We start from the raw sequence: 15,000 nt of genomic DNA on the forward strand, positions 1-15,000 counted from the left end.
CTAAGGGAACAGCATCCACAACAAAGATGGCGGCTCCCTCGACCTCCACATCATAGTCTCACCAGCTGACATGCAAGTGTTTGCGGGAAGGAGGAGGGGGGGGGGAGGTAAAGCGCACAAGCAGCAGCAGCAGCAGCAGTAGCAGCAGCAGCAGCAGCAGCAGCAGTAGTAGCAGCAGCAGTAGCAGCAGCAGTAGCAGCAGCAGCAGCAGTAGCAGCAGCAGTAGTAGCAGCAGCAGTAGCAGCAGCACCGCCAGATGCGACGCTATTCTTACCGCGATCAGAGCCTCCCACTCACCTGTGGAAGGGAAAAACAGTCGTCATAAGCATATCTATATGACACGTATATGATATATGATATCTATATGATGGGGGGTGTGGTTATGGGCATGTGCTGGATGGGTGTGTGTGGATGGGTGTGTGTGGGCGGCAGCGTCAGTAGTGGGCGTGTTGAGGGCGGAGTGTGGGTATTAGAATGGTTTTTGTGATGGCAAAAGATGTGTGTGTGCATGTATGTATATGTCAGTATAAACAATTCATTCGTTCTCTTGGTGAAGAACGTGAGGTCTACAAATGTGGTCAAAACGCTTTCATTTTTGGAACGGCGGAGACCTGGGTTAGTCGTTCGGCGCTTCGCGAGCATTGTTCGGGATGTGTTCGAACGGTTCGCATCCTGGCCGGGGGAAAAACTGACTAGGTGCCAATCCTTAGCTGTACGCCCCTGTTCACCCAGCAGTAAAATGGGTACCTGGCTGTTAAACAATTTGGCGAGTCGTATTCCAGGGGAAACTTACGATTTAAGGACCCGTCCGAAACGCTACGCGTGCTTGTGGCGTTACAAGAATGTAAGAACACTACAGTCCGGACACTTGCAATCACAGACCGGACACCTGCAGTCACAGTCCGAACACCTGCAGACACAGTCCGGACACCTGCAGTCACAGTCCGGACACCTGCAGTCACAGTCCGAACACCTGCACTCACAGTCCGAACACCTGCAGTCACAGTCCGGACACCTGCACTCACACTCCGAACACCTGCAGTCACAGTCCGAACACCTGCAGTCACAATCCGAACACCCTGCAGTCACAATCCGAACACCTGCAGTCACAGTCCGAACACCTGCAGTCACAGTCCGAACACCTGCAGTCACAATCCGAACACCTGCAGTCCCAAGACTGCGCCAACCGACTTACAGGTACGTGCACGACAGGACGAACTAGGCCACAGGTGTTACAAAGGTCGTCGACCTGCTCATGGGGGCGGCGACGAGTCGTCGTCATGGGTGGTGATGGCTGATGGGTAGAGGCCGAAGGTGTTTGGGCAGTCTCGTCGAGGTGTGCCAGTTTCGGTGGGGGTCGAGTGCTATGTTTGGGGAAGGGGGGGGCAGGAGTGCTAGTTTCCAGGGACATTCGAGCTAGTTTATGGGGGTAATAGAGCTAGTTTATGGGGGCAATAGTGCTAGTTTATGGGGGTCAATAGTGCTAGTTTAAGGGGGCAATAGTGCTAGTTTATGGGGCAATAGTGCTAGTTTATGGGGGCAATAGTGCTAGTTTATGGGGGCAATAGTGCTAGTTTATGGGGGGGGGGGATTAAAAAGTGTCACAGGTCTATTGATTATGTAAATTAGCGATTACATATGAGTGACCTCGTTATGTGTCGTCGACCCGTCACCCGTCGTCGACCCACAGGTGACGGGTCGACGACATTTATTATTGTCATAAACAACCTCGTATAGTGCTCCAGATCTCATACACTGCCTAATATATGTAAACAAATCCGTCATGACGGAGGAAAGATGTAGAGGTTTCGTAAGTGGTTGCTAACTGCTTGATTAATCCTGGATAAGACACCAGCCAAGCCAGTACCAAACGAGTCACGGACTTATAAAGTATATGTACACAACATATACTGGAGGAGGCCTGGTCGACGACCGGGCCGCGGGGGTCGCTGAGCCCCGGAATCACCTCAAGGTAACATGGGTTGTTATTGGGTTATTGAGGGACCTTTTCTTCTAATGACTAATATATGTACATACATACGAGGAACCCAAACCCCTGTTTTAACCTACCCTAGGTGTACCCTACCCTAGGTGTACCCTACCCTACGTATACCCTATCCTAGGTGTACCCTATCCTAGGTGTACCCTTCCCTAGGTGTACCCTACCCTAGGTGTAGGGTAGGTTACTCTCGAGGAAATAAGGACTCACTTAGGCTGTTTTTTGAATGTTTGAATAATTGACAGAAAGGCTTCATCTCCTCCTCTGCTTCCCCTCCCCCCTCCTCCCCCTCTCCCCAACCCCTCCTCCCCCCCTCCCCCCTCCTGTCTCATAACTCATCTCCCCTTCCCCCCCATACACTACCAGGTTGCCAAGTAATGTATTAGGGCCAACAATCAACAGGGGAACGCACTTCTCCAAGGTGTTCATCGTCAGACTCGGGGGCAACACCCCCCCCCCACACACTTTAACACACACACACACACACACACACACACACACACACACACACACACACACACACACACACACTTTCTCTGTCCCTCCCTCTAAGGCTAGGGGGGGGGGGGGTTCTTTAGGAATATCATTGTTGATCCTAATCAAACTGCAAGCTAGAGCTTCTATATCAGCGCCTGCCCCCCCCTCCCCTACAGTCATGTGCACCTGTGTCTGCCCCCCCCCTCCCCTCCCCTACAGTCATGTGCACCTGTGTCTGCCCCCCCCCCTCCCCTCCCCTACAGTCATGTGCACCTGCTTCACTCACGGACACTGACGCCTCCACACCCTCCCGCCCGTGCACACACGCGCACACAGGCACACACGCGCACACAGGCACACACAGACACGTACCAACAGGCAGATACGTACACACACAAACAGACACGTACACACAGGAACAAGCACGCACAGGCAGACACGTACACACAGGAACAAGCACGCACAGGAAGACGCACAGGCAGACACGAACACACAGACAGACAGCCGCTATTATCTGCGGCATTATATCTGAAAGCTGAGAATTATTTCCTGTTTAGTGTCAGCTATCAGAAACGCTCTGTAACGACTGGTACAGGAAACCATTATGTCTCCTGACTGGCCGCTTCCGCTCAGGCGAGTTGACAGTCAGTCACTGCTCACTCGCCTTGACTGGAAGTTACTGCTCAGTTCACGGTATATCTGATCAGTGAGACTGTTGCTGCTTGCGGCCCCCACATCGAATGCTGTTTGCATCAAGCTCCACCAAGTGTTCTGCCCGACCATCCATCACAGAAGCTGCAACATGCCGCCCAACACAGCCTGCTTGCGCCGGCCACCACGGAGGATGTAAATATTGGAGGGTAAAAAGTAAGAGAGGAAATATGAGTGGAGTCTGAGATTAGGGAGTGAGAGCGAGGTGTTTATACATCCGACCCTCAGAGACTCTTAATGGTGGTTATTTACACTTGCAACGGGTGGCGTCTCTCTCAGCTGGCTCCCTCCCACGCCAGCTGTGTGTGTGTGTGGGGGGTGGGGGGTGGGGTGTGTGTGTGTGTGTGTGTGTGTGTGTGTGTGTGTGTGTGTGTGTGTGTGTGTGGGTGTGTGTGTGTGTGTGTGTGTGTGTGTGTGTGTGTGTGTGTGTGGGTGTGTGTGTGTGTGTGTGTGTGTGTGTGGGTATGGGTGTGTGTGTGTGTGTGTGTGTGTGTGTGTGGGTGTGGGTGTGTGTGTGGGTGTGGGTGTGGGTGTGTGTGTGTATGTGTGTGTGTGTGTGTGTGTGTGTGTGTGTGTGTGTGTGTGTGTGTGTGTGTGTGTGTGTGTACTTACCTAATTGTACTTACCTAATTGTGCTTGCGGGGGTTGAGCTCTGGCTCTTTGGTCCCGCCTCTCAACCGTCAATCAACTGGTGTACAGATTCCTGAGCCTATTGGGCTCTATCATATCTACATTTGAAACTGTGAATGGAGTCAGCCTCCACCACATCACTTCCTAATGCATTCCATTTGCTAACTACTCTGACACTGAAAAAGTTCTTTCTAACGTCTCTGTGGCTCATTTGGGTACTCAGCTTCCACCTGTGTCCCCTTGTTCGCGTCCCACCAGTGTTGAAAAGTTCGTCCTTGTTTACCCGGTCGATTCCCCTGATGTTTACCCGGTCGATTCCCCTGAATCGGGTAAAAAGTGTGTGTGTGTATGTGTGTATGTGTGTGTGTGTGTGTGTGTGTGTGTGTGTGTGTGTGTGTGTGTGTGTGTGTGTGGTTACTATTTATGTCTGCAGGCAGTAAACTTTAAGATTATGGCTCTTGATGTAAAAAAAAAAAAAGAAGCAAGACTTATTCTTCATCTGCTACGTAATATTGAACAGATGCATATAGAAGCAAACTTGGTATCCGACAGCTTCACATCCTTCACAGATGGATCAGTAGACCAGCAGGGACAAGAAACCGGAGCTGCAGGTAAGGCAGGAAACTCTGTAAATAGTTGGAGGCTCTCAAACGGGTGTTCAACTTCACAGAGATGCTAGCCACTCAAAAGGCTTTGGAACATTCTCTTACTGAAAACGGACATGTTATCATACATATAGAGAACTGCCATTGAAACCTTGCAAGAAGAACACATACGTGACAACATCCATCCGATCACAAATGTCATATCATTAATTCAAACACTCAATCATCAAGGCCGACGGGTACTTATCAACTGGGGGCCAAGTCATGTAGGAATAATAGGAAATGACATTGCAGACGAAGCTGCAACATTTGTAACTAAGAGAAGAAATGTAGACATTTACATACCACAGAGTCTATCACAGATTAAGAAAGTAATTAGAAATAGAAATAGAGCAATGCAGATGATGTACAGTGACCACAACACAACAGTTGCAACATCAGGGTCTGCGGGTTGGTACAAGAATTCAACCAACTATGAACCACTTAGTTTGATGAAAGGGAGCAGTAGAACAACATAAGTACACTTACATCGCATCAGGCTTGGATATCCATGTGCATGGGAAGTAGGCTTACAGGTTCCGGCAGATGAGAGGAAATGTCAACACTGTGGAGAAATGCCCCACAGACCACTGGAATATCACCTAACACAGTGTAGAGTTACAAACCCATTAAGATTTCAACTTAGATTCAATAGAGCAGAAGAAGTTGTTAAACACATGGGACAAAATCTTACTGAAGCGACCATACGAGTCATAAATATACTCCGCCCAAGTAAAACAGAAACAAGCAACACTTAGTGGGCCAGCCAGAGGCTTAGGGCCCGCGCAGTGGGCCAGCCAGAGGCTCAGGGCCCGCGCAGTGGGCCAGCCAGAGGCTTAGGGCCCGCGCAGTGGGCCAGCCAGAGGCTCAGGGCCCGCGCAGGAATATCCCTGAAAAAAAAGCTCTTGAACACCGCCTTTCTAATTAATCTACTTTCCCTCTGTTATGTCTACTGCATATATTTCTAACACACACACACACAATCCACTGGAAGCAGCCCGTAGCAGGTGTCTAACTCCCAGGTATCCATTTACTGCTAGGTGAAAAGGAGCATCAGGGTGAAAAAAACTTCCCATTTGTTTCAGCCTCTGCCGGGAATGAACCCGGGCCATTAGGACTACAACCACCAAGCGCTGTCCACTCAGCCGCGAGACCCCGAGTGTGTGTGTGTGTGTGTGTGTGTGTGTGTGTGTGTGTATGTGTGTGTGTATGTGTGTGTGTGTGTGTGTGTGTATGTGTGTGTGTGTGTATGTGTGTGTGTGTGTGTGTGTGTGTGTGTGTGTGTGTGTGTGTGTGTGTGTGTGTGTATGTGTGTGTGTGTGTGTGTGTATGTGTGTGTGTGTGTGTGTGTGTGTACTAACCTAGTTGTGCTTGCAGAGTCGCGTGTCTGCTCTTCAGACCTGCCTTTCGACTATCACAAATTTAAAAGGCAGTGACATTTACATATGATGGTAACAAATCGAGTGAAATGTAAAACTGAGAATCGATTTGGCTTCGACAACTGCCTCATCAAGTCCGTTTCACTTCCATCCCGCCAAACACACACCGAAACTACGACGTTGGTACAACGTTTGAACAAGTTTTAACACCTCCTAACCAGTTATAACAACCAATACAGCAAGTTGTAACAACGTTCTAATACGTCACAAACACATTAAGCCAAGATGTAACAACTTTATTACAAGTTGTAACAAGCGGAAAATAGAGACAGTTTCGGTTTGTGTTTCCAGGGTTACGACTGAAAAAAAAAATCGAACATCTTTGTGACTCTGTGTTTCCAATTATGTCCTCTCGTTCTACCGGTCTTCAACTTGATCAATCCTTCCATACAGTGTTAATCTTACCGCCTTAATATCTTGTACGTCGTTATCATGTGTGCTGTATTAATTCTTTCCTCCCGCGTTGTCAGGTCAAGTTCATTCAGTCTTTCTTCACAGTTCTGCCCACTTATTAGCTCAGGAACGAGCCTTGTTGCATATTGTTGGACCTTCTCTAGCTTTCCTGTGTTGATGGACTATGCAGACAAAATCCTCACTCTTATAAGTAATTGAATAAATACGATTTTGCAAGATTTTATATAAATTTTGTAAATGTTTTATATAAATATAAAACATTTATTTTATATAAACTGCTTTATATAAATTTTGTAACTGCTCAACCAGTCGAAATTTCCAATTATAAACAGGATCCTTGCACATCCACGACCAGAACCAGGAGTCGTTAAGCATTTACACAAGCCACTTACGAAACCTATACATCTTTCAACAATCCAGTCGGCTGTGTTTACAGATATTAAAACGGTGTACGAGCTTGGAAACCTCACAACCCGAGGTTATTATTGTTATAAACAACTTCGTGGTGCTTCATTCACCCAGCCGTGAAACCCCCGGTGCTTATAGATGAAAGATACTGTAAACACGACTCATAACTGACGATGTTTGAGAGGTTTACTCAGAGTGCTTCGCTCTGTATGGAGACAACAGATGGGACAGGACCTATGGACCTATCCCCAAGGCCATTAGTGACAGGTAAGTCAGCAACACGCTACCAGAATACACACACACACACACACACACACACACACACACACACACACACACACACACACACACACACACACACACACACACACACACACACCCACCCATGTTAGCTACGTGGCCATACACATTGTGTATGTGTTACCCATGTATTTTAGCCAAATATATTTACTTTATAAAGACAATGAAAAGGTCCCCAGGTGATGGTTCTAAGAGCTCCTCAATATAAAGCAATACGGTTTAACACCAGCAGAAGCAGCAGCAGCACGAACAACAGCAGAAGCAGCAGCAGAAGCACCAGGAACAGCAGCAGAAGCAGCAGGAACAGCAGCAGAAACAGCAGGAACAGCAGGAGAAACAGCAGGAACAGCAGTAGAAGCAGCAGGAACAGCAGCAGAAGCAGCAGGAGCAGCAGAAACAGCAGCAGAAGCAGCAGGAACAGCAGCAGAAGCAGCAGGAACAGCAGCAGAAGCAGCAGGAACAGCAGCAGAAGCAGCAGGAACAGCAGCAGAAGCAGCAGGAACAGCAGCAGAAGCAGCAGGAACAGCAGCAGAAACAGCAGCAGAAGCAGCAGGAACAGCAGCAGAAGCAGCAGGAACAGCAGCAGAAGCAGCAGGAACAGCAGCAGAAGCAGCAGGAACAGCAGCAGAAACAGCAGGAACAGCAGCAGAAGCAGCAGGAACAGCAGCAGAAGCAGCAGGAACAGCAGCAGAAGCAGCAGGAACAGCAGCAGAAGCAGCAGGAACAGCAGCAGCAGGAACAGCAGCAGGAGCAGCAGCAGGAGCAGAGAGAGGAGCAGTGGGCAGGTGAAGACAAAGGCCCGGACGGAGCCATGGCGGGAACCTCCTGGCCAGACAAAGTAGTCCTGTCACCATAATGCCTCACAACCTTACTCTTTTGTTCACCATCCCCCACCCCCCCCCCTCACCTCTCTCTGGGGGGCTCATTCCCCCATGGTATCAACCCTGACACTGGGGGGCTCATTCTCCCATGGTATCAACCCTGACACTGGGGGGCTCATTCCCCCATGGTATCAACCCTGACACTGGGGGGCTCATTCCCCCATGGTATCAACCCTGACACTGGGGGGCTCATTCTCCCATGGTATCAACCCTGACACTGGGGGGCTCATTCTCCCATGGTATCAACCCTGACACTGGGGGGCTCATTCTCCCATGGTATCAACCCTGACACTGAGGGGCTCATTCCCCCATGGTATCAACCCTGACACTGGGGGGCTCATTCTCCCATGGTATCAACCCTGACACTGGGGGGCTCATTCCCCCATGGTATCAACCCTGACACTGGGGGGCTCATTCTCCCATGGTATCAACCCTGACACTGGGGGGCTCATTCTCCCATGGTATCAACCCTGACACTGGGGGGCTCATTCCCCCATGGTATCAACCCTGACACTGGGGGGCTCATTCTCCCATGGTATCAACCCTGACACTGGGGGGCTCATTCCCCCATGGTATCAACCCTGACACTGGGGGGCTCATTCTCCCATGGTATCAACCCTGACACTGGGGGGCTCATTCCCCCATGGTATCAACCCTGACACTGGGGGGCTCATTCCCCCATGGTATCAACCCTGACACTGGGGGGCTCATTCTCCTATAATGTCTATCCTCCCCGGGGGAAGGTCCATTCTATTGCGATGTCTATCATCCAAGAGGGCTCACGGTGCCAAGGTATCTCACTGGATCTATTCTGCATTTCCCACCATATTGCTCACACCAGAATGTTCTTATTCTACTGTGTAAGTTTGGAACCCGGCCCCCCAGTGTCGTATATATTATCTCTCTCTCTCTCTCTCTCTCTCTCTCTCTCTCTCTCTCTCTCTCTCTCTCTCTCTCTCTGTAACCAGTGAATTGAAGAGTGTGAGCACATAGTGGTGTGGGTCCCTGGATTGTGAAGATTTTCGTGATCCATCTTGTCATATTCCTTGGCTGCTGCTGCTGTCATATTCCTTGGCTGCTGCTGCTGTCATATTCCTTGGCTGCTGCTGCTGTCATATTCCTTGGCTGCTGCTGCTGTCATATTCCTTGGCTGCTGCTGCTGCTGCTGCTCCTATATTTGCCTTGTATTTCCTTTTATTTGTTAATTTTTTATCATACCTAATTGCTTCGAATTTATCACTGTTAAACATCACATTATCTTCCGTTACCAAAGACTTTATTCATATCGTCTTGTATTTTTTTAATTAAAGCCTTCTTCAGCAGTATTTTTTTTTTTTTCGTCTCCGAAGGATGACACGAAGCTGTGACTTATTTTGGTCTAAATCCTAAGCTAGACTGTCGCCTGAGGTACAGAACCTTTCACTGTGCTTCGACTTCATTTTAGTTGACTGTTACACTTTGCATTCTGTTTGACACGAAATTGAAAACTCCCCAATCTGAGGTGTTATTGTTTTCCTACTGATCTTCTTTTATAGGTTATCACTACGTGGGTTATCTTGAGGTTATCTTGAGATGATTTCGGGGCTTTTAGTATCCTCCGGTCCTCGACCAGGCCTCCACCCCCAGGAAGCAGCTCGTGACAGCTGACTAACACTCAGGTTCCTATTTTACTGCTAGGTAACAGGGGCATAGGGTGAAAGAAACTCTGCCCATTGTTTCTCGCCGGCGACTGGGATCGAACCCAGGACCACAGGATCACAAGTCCCGCGTGCTGTCCGCTCGGCCGACTGGCTCCCTGGGTCACAGTTATCAAACGCCTTTGCAAAGTCCGTGTACATAACACCTACAATGTGTATTTGTATTCTAACGCTTCGGTGACTTTGTCATAGCAGTAGAGTAATTGCATAGACAGACAGGAGCTTCCCGTTCTCAACACCATATTCACCTGAATTGAGCTGTTGATCATTCTCCATAAAACTGGGGAGATACTACGGGCTCACCATAGCCTGTGCTACTTGGAACATTTTGTTCCAGGTAGCGAATCTTAAACAACAACTAGAGATTTGATTCCTAATCACTTTCAGAAGCGTTAATTATGTGACGTTAGTGGCAATGATCCACAGTTTTATAGCTAAAGCTCTTTAGGAGACACCACACTTGTCTAGTCTGGTGACTTAGGTGCTCCAGGTACTCACCTAGATGTGCTTGCTGGGGGGTTGAGCTCTGGCTCTCTGGTCTCTATATCTCACCTGTATGTAGGCGGGTATACAGGCATCGAGTCAAGACCCGGGGCTGAGTGCTGAAGCATGTTGTCAATTTATTTTTTCGTGTTAATGTTAATTGCTCGTGTTAATATCACAGGTTTTGAGCGTCGTTCATATGAATGGTTCGTTGTCTCAGGGGGGGCGGGGGGGGGGGTTGATTGATCGTTTCCACCTGGGTAAATATACCCGGATGAACTAATCAACCAGTCGGATTGCCACCCAGCGCACCTATTAACACCCGCTTACGAAACCTGTACATCTTCCCGCAATTATAGCGGCTTTGTTTACACTAATTAACAGTTCATGAGCTACGAAGCACCATGAGGTTGTTCATAACAATAATAATCCTCGGATTGTGAAGTTCCTAGGCACATAAATTGTTTAAAAATATTAATGTAAACTAAGGCGCCGTGTATGATGTACAGGTTTCGTAAGAGTGCTTGGTGAATCTTAGTCGTAGGAGGGGGGTGAGTACCCTTCACCTCTTACCCCAGTTTCCTCTCCTCCTGGCCACTCTCAACACGCCCCACAACAACCTCCACCTCTTCACTACACACTCCACGTGTAAACATGTGCATTTATCACATTCAGTCAACTTCCTTTGTTTTGTACGCAAACCCCAGAGAGGGTGACCCCCAGAGTGGGTGACCCCCAGAGTGGGTGACCCCCAGAGTGGGTGACCCCCAGAGTGGGTGACCCCCAGAGTGGGTGATCCTACAGTGGGTGACCCCCAGAGAGGGTGACCCCCAGAGTGGGTGACCCCAGAGTGGGTGATCCTACAGTGGGTGACCCCCAGAGTGGGTGACCCCCAGAGTGGGTGACCCCAGAGTGGGTGATCCTACAGTGGGTGACCCCCAGAGTGGGTGACCCCCAGAGTGGGTGACCCCAGAGTGGGTGACCCCAGAGTGGGTGACCCCAGAGTGGGTGATCCTACAGTGGGTGACCCCCAGAGAGGGTGACCCCCAGAGTGGGTGACCCCCAGAGTGGGTGACCCCAGAGTGGGTGACCCCAGAGTGGGTGACCCCAGAGTGGGTGATCCTACAGTGGGTGACCCCCAGAGTGGGTGACCCCCAGAGTGGGTGACCCCAGAGTGGGTGACCCCAGAGTGGGTGATCCTACAGTGGGTGACCCCCAGAGTGGGTGACCCCCAGAGTGGGTGACCTCAGTGCGGTGGAACCAATTAAATAAATATATATATATATATATATATATATATATATATATATATATATATATATATATATATATATATATATATATGTTGAATGATCCCCAAGCCAAAATACATTAAAAAACACTTGACCTTTTGAAGGATTCGAACCCGGCCAGTCAGGGGTCTCCATGAACCCCTGTTTCCCTCCCGAAAAGACAGTGCGGTAGCCACTCAGCCAGCGACTGTCTAAAATAAAAAATACAGTAATGGGAAATCTCACCGAGACTGTGATTCGTACGTCAGGCTGCGAGCAGCCGCGTCCAACAGCCTGGTTGACCAGTCCAGGGGGTGGGGAGGGGCCAAGATACAGAAAATCTTGCGTTACTTGGACAGGAGGCACGAATATAAACATGAGTATGTTATTGTGTGTGTGTGTGTGTGTGTGTGTGTGTGTGTGTGTGTGTGTGTGTGTGTGTGTGTGTGTGTGTGTGTGTGTGTGTGTGTGTGTGTGCTCCTCAAGTGTTGGGTCGTTATCTACTCCCCCCCTCCCCCCCCCCCCCAACTACAACAACTTCCTGCAGTGAGAGATGCGACAGGAAGTGTTTATTGGAACTGTTAAACGTTACCATGATAGTCTTGTACACTTGCCTCCATATCTCCCTCACACTCACACTCACACACACACACACACACACACACACACACACACACACACACACACACACACACAGAGGCTGGCCGCCCTGGGGATCACGCCAGCCACCAGGCGGTAAAGACGCAGGAACGAGGTACCAGGAGAAGGTAATGTGGAGGCAAGAGAGAAATGGGAATAAGCCCGTAGGTCACGGGGAATTGTGAGGGAGGCGCGGGTGTCGGAAGTGAGAGAGAGAGAAAGAGAGAGACATCTCTCACCTGAGGAGGGGAAACGGGAGGGGGGGGGAAGGGGTAAGATGCCTCCCCCCCTGGGGAGGAGAGCCGGGGGTGAGAGAGAGGGAACTTTATACACTCAGCTTCCCGCCATAAGGTTTCAACAAACGCCTTGAAAAATTCTCAAGAGAAACGCAAGAGAAAACGAGAAACGTTTTGAAACGCTTTCAAAACGTTGAAAACCTTGATAAGAACGGTAGACTCACCGACTTTAACGGCTGTCTGTCCGGTCCACTCCTGGGCCAGGCATCCTCAAGCATTTACACCACCACTGACGAAACCTGTACATCTTGCCTTAATCGTGAAAGCCTCGTTTACGTTTATTAAACAATTCACGAGCTCTGAAGCCCCTCCAGGTTGTTTATAACAACAATAACCTTGGGTTGTGAGGTTTCCAAGTTCGTAAACTGTTTATTATGCATAAACAAACCCGCAATGTTTGAGGAAAGATGTAAAGGTTTCGTAAGACGACACGTAAATGCCTGATGACTTCTGGCCCTGATGAGAGAAGCTTTAATTAACGATATATTATATATATATATGTATATATATATATATATATATATATATATATATATATATATATATATATATATATGTATATATATATATACATATATATATGTATATATATATATATATATATATATATATATATATATATATATACATATTTATATATATATATATATATATATATATATATATATATATATATATATATCACGGTCACTTAAGCACGGTGATTTGTTTTTAAGAGGTCGTATTACTGAAGCAATTTCACTGGGATTAGTTTAGGATAGTTGTAACGAGTTGGGGGAATTACTTGTTAGATCGTCATTTACCTAAGTTCCCAAGCCCTCTAACTCCTTCAGACACGTTACAGCCTTTGTAAGTCCTTACATATGTAAGTGCTTACATATGTAAGTGCTTACATATGTAAGTGCTTACATATGTAAGTGCTTACATATGTAAGTGCTTACATATGTAAGTGCTTACATATGTAAGAGCAGACATAATTACATACATAAACCCACTTGTTTTATCACAAGCTGTGTCGAAGGGTTTTTCTGGGGGAAGGTTTTTTGTGTAATATTGTTTTCGTGTTGGACTTAAGGCCTATCTGGAGGGTTATTAAGGCCTATCTGGAGGGTTATTAAGGCCTATCTGGAGGGTTATTAAGGCCTATCTGGAGGGTTATTAAGGCCTATCTGGAGGGTTATTAAGGCCTATCTGGACGGTTATTAAGGCCTATCTGGAGGGTTATTAAGGCCTATCTGGAGGGTTATTAAGGCCTATCTGGAGGGTTATTAAGGCCTATCTGGACGGTTATTAAGGCCTATCTGGAGGGTTATTAAGGCCTATCTGGAGGGTTATTAAGGCCTATCTGGAGGGTTATTAAGGCCTATCTGGAGGGTTATTAAGACCTATGTGGAGGGTTATTAAGGCCTACCTGGAGGGTTAGTAAGACCTATCTGGAGGGTTATTAAGGCCTATCTGGAGGGTTATTAGGCCTATCTAGAAGGTTATTAAGGCCTATCTAGGTTATTAAGGCCTATCTAGAAGGTTATTAAGGCCTATCTAGAAGGTTATTAAGGCCTATCTAGAAGGTTATTAAGGCCTATCTAGAAGGTTATTAAAGCCACCACAACACCTTATACTGACCAACCAGCAAGTTTACTTTAAACTTAGTTCAGTACTCAGGTAAACTCTCAATGAGTTTACACCGAGAAGCGGAGAAACATTTCCCTCTTACAGTTAGGTATTCCAGCACTTGTAAACTCCTCAGAGTACCCAATTGTGCCCAAATAGGTTTAGAAATGATTACCTGTCGCCAGAGACCTGTTCACTCTACCGGTCACACGAGTTATTACGGAAGAGTTCAGTTTAATCTTCAGAAGACGTTATAGTTAGCTCTCGTCATCAGCTGAATAAGATACCATTTCAAACCAGAATATTGCAGGCGATGAGTCACAATAACGTGCCTGAAGTATGTTGACCAGACCACACACTAGAAATTGAAGGGACGACGACGTTTCGGTCCGTCCTGGACCATTCTCAAGTCGATCGAAACGTCGTCGTCCCTTCAATTTCTAGTGTGTGGTCTGGTCAACAAACCAGAATATTCTTAGCGTTTAGTCGGTACTTGCTCCGTTTTCTGTTGGTTGAGGGTAAACTGTACAAAATAACATCATTACGAAACTCTTGAGATAAGTATGTACTTCTAAGTTATCAATAATCTTTTTAAATACACTTAATCTAACTCAACCTAATCCAACCCAGACCTAACAAGACTGGGATGTGAAGAAATCTACCACACCTGGACGCTACCTGCATGAGGTTCTGCGAGTTCTTCTATTCCTGAAGCCCGGCATGGGGAAATTCTTGACTTGTGACAGCTTGGTCCAACAGGCTGTTGCTTGGAGCGGCCCGCAAGCCCACATATCCACTACAGCCTGGTTGGTCCGGCACTCCTTGCAGAAAACTGTCCAATATTTTTTTTTTATGACTTCCACTTTCGTTCCAGCAATATTTCTTAAAACATACTGGGAGGATATTGAACAGTCGAGGACCTCTGATGTTCATACAATGTTCTCTGATTGTGCCTATGGCACCTCTACTTCTCACTGGCACTGTTTTTGCATTTCCTTCCATATCATTCACTCCAGTGTGTTGTTATTTGACTGTGTGAATTTGGGACCTGGCCCTCCAGTATTTTCCACGTGTATATTATTTGGTACCGCTCTCGTCTC

The 15,000-nt window shown here is 47.6% G+C and overlaps 1 protein-coding gene across 10 annotated transcripts in view; it reads right to left on the reverse strand.

The window, feature by feature from the left end:
- Plc21C (Phospholipase C at 21C) overlaps positions 1-15,000 on the reverse strand; it is a 298,940-nt gene that overhangs the window by 174,705 nt on the left and 109,235 nt on the right. Inside the window, exon 2 of one of the 10 annotated variants that reach the window (XM_069301329.1) lies at positions 275-297. The exons of the other annotated variants lie outside the window; for them this stretch is intronic. The gene's annotated coding sequence lies outside the window, so the exon portion shown is untranslated. The remainder of the gene's footprint in view (positions 1-274; positions 298-15,000) is intronic. 10 annotated transcript variants of the gene reach the window in all.

The sequence above is a fragment of the Procambarus clarkii genome, chromosome 45 (assembly GCF_040958095.1).
Source record: "Procambarus clarkii isolate CNS0578487 chromosome 45, FALCON_Pclarkii_2.0, whole genome shotgun sequence".
Classification (NCBI taxonomy): Eukaryota; Metazoa; Arthropoda; class Malacostraca; order Decapoda; family Cambaridae; genus Procambarus; species Procambarus clarkii.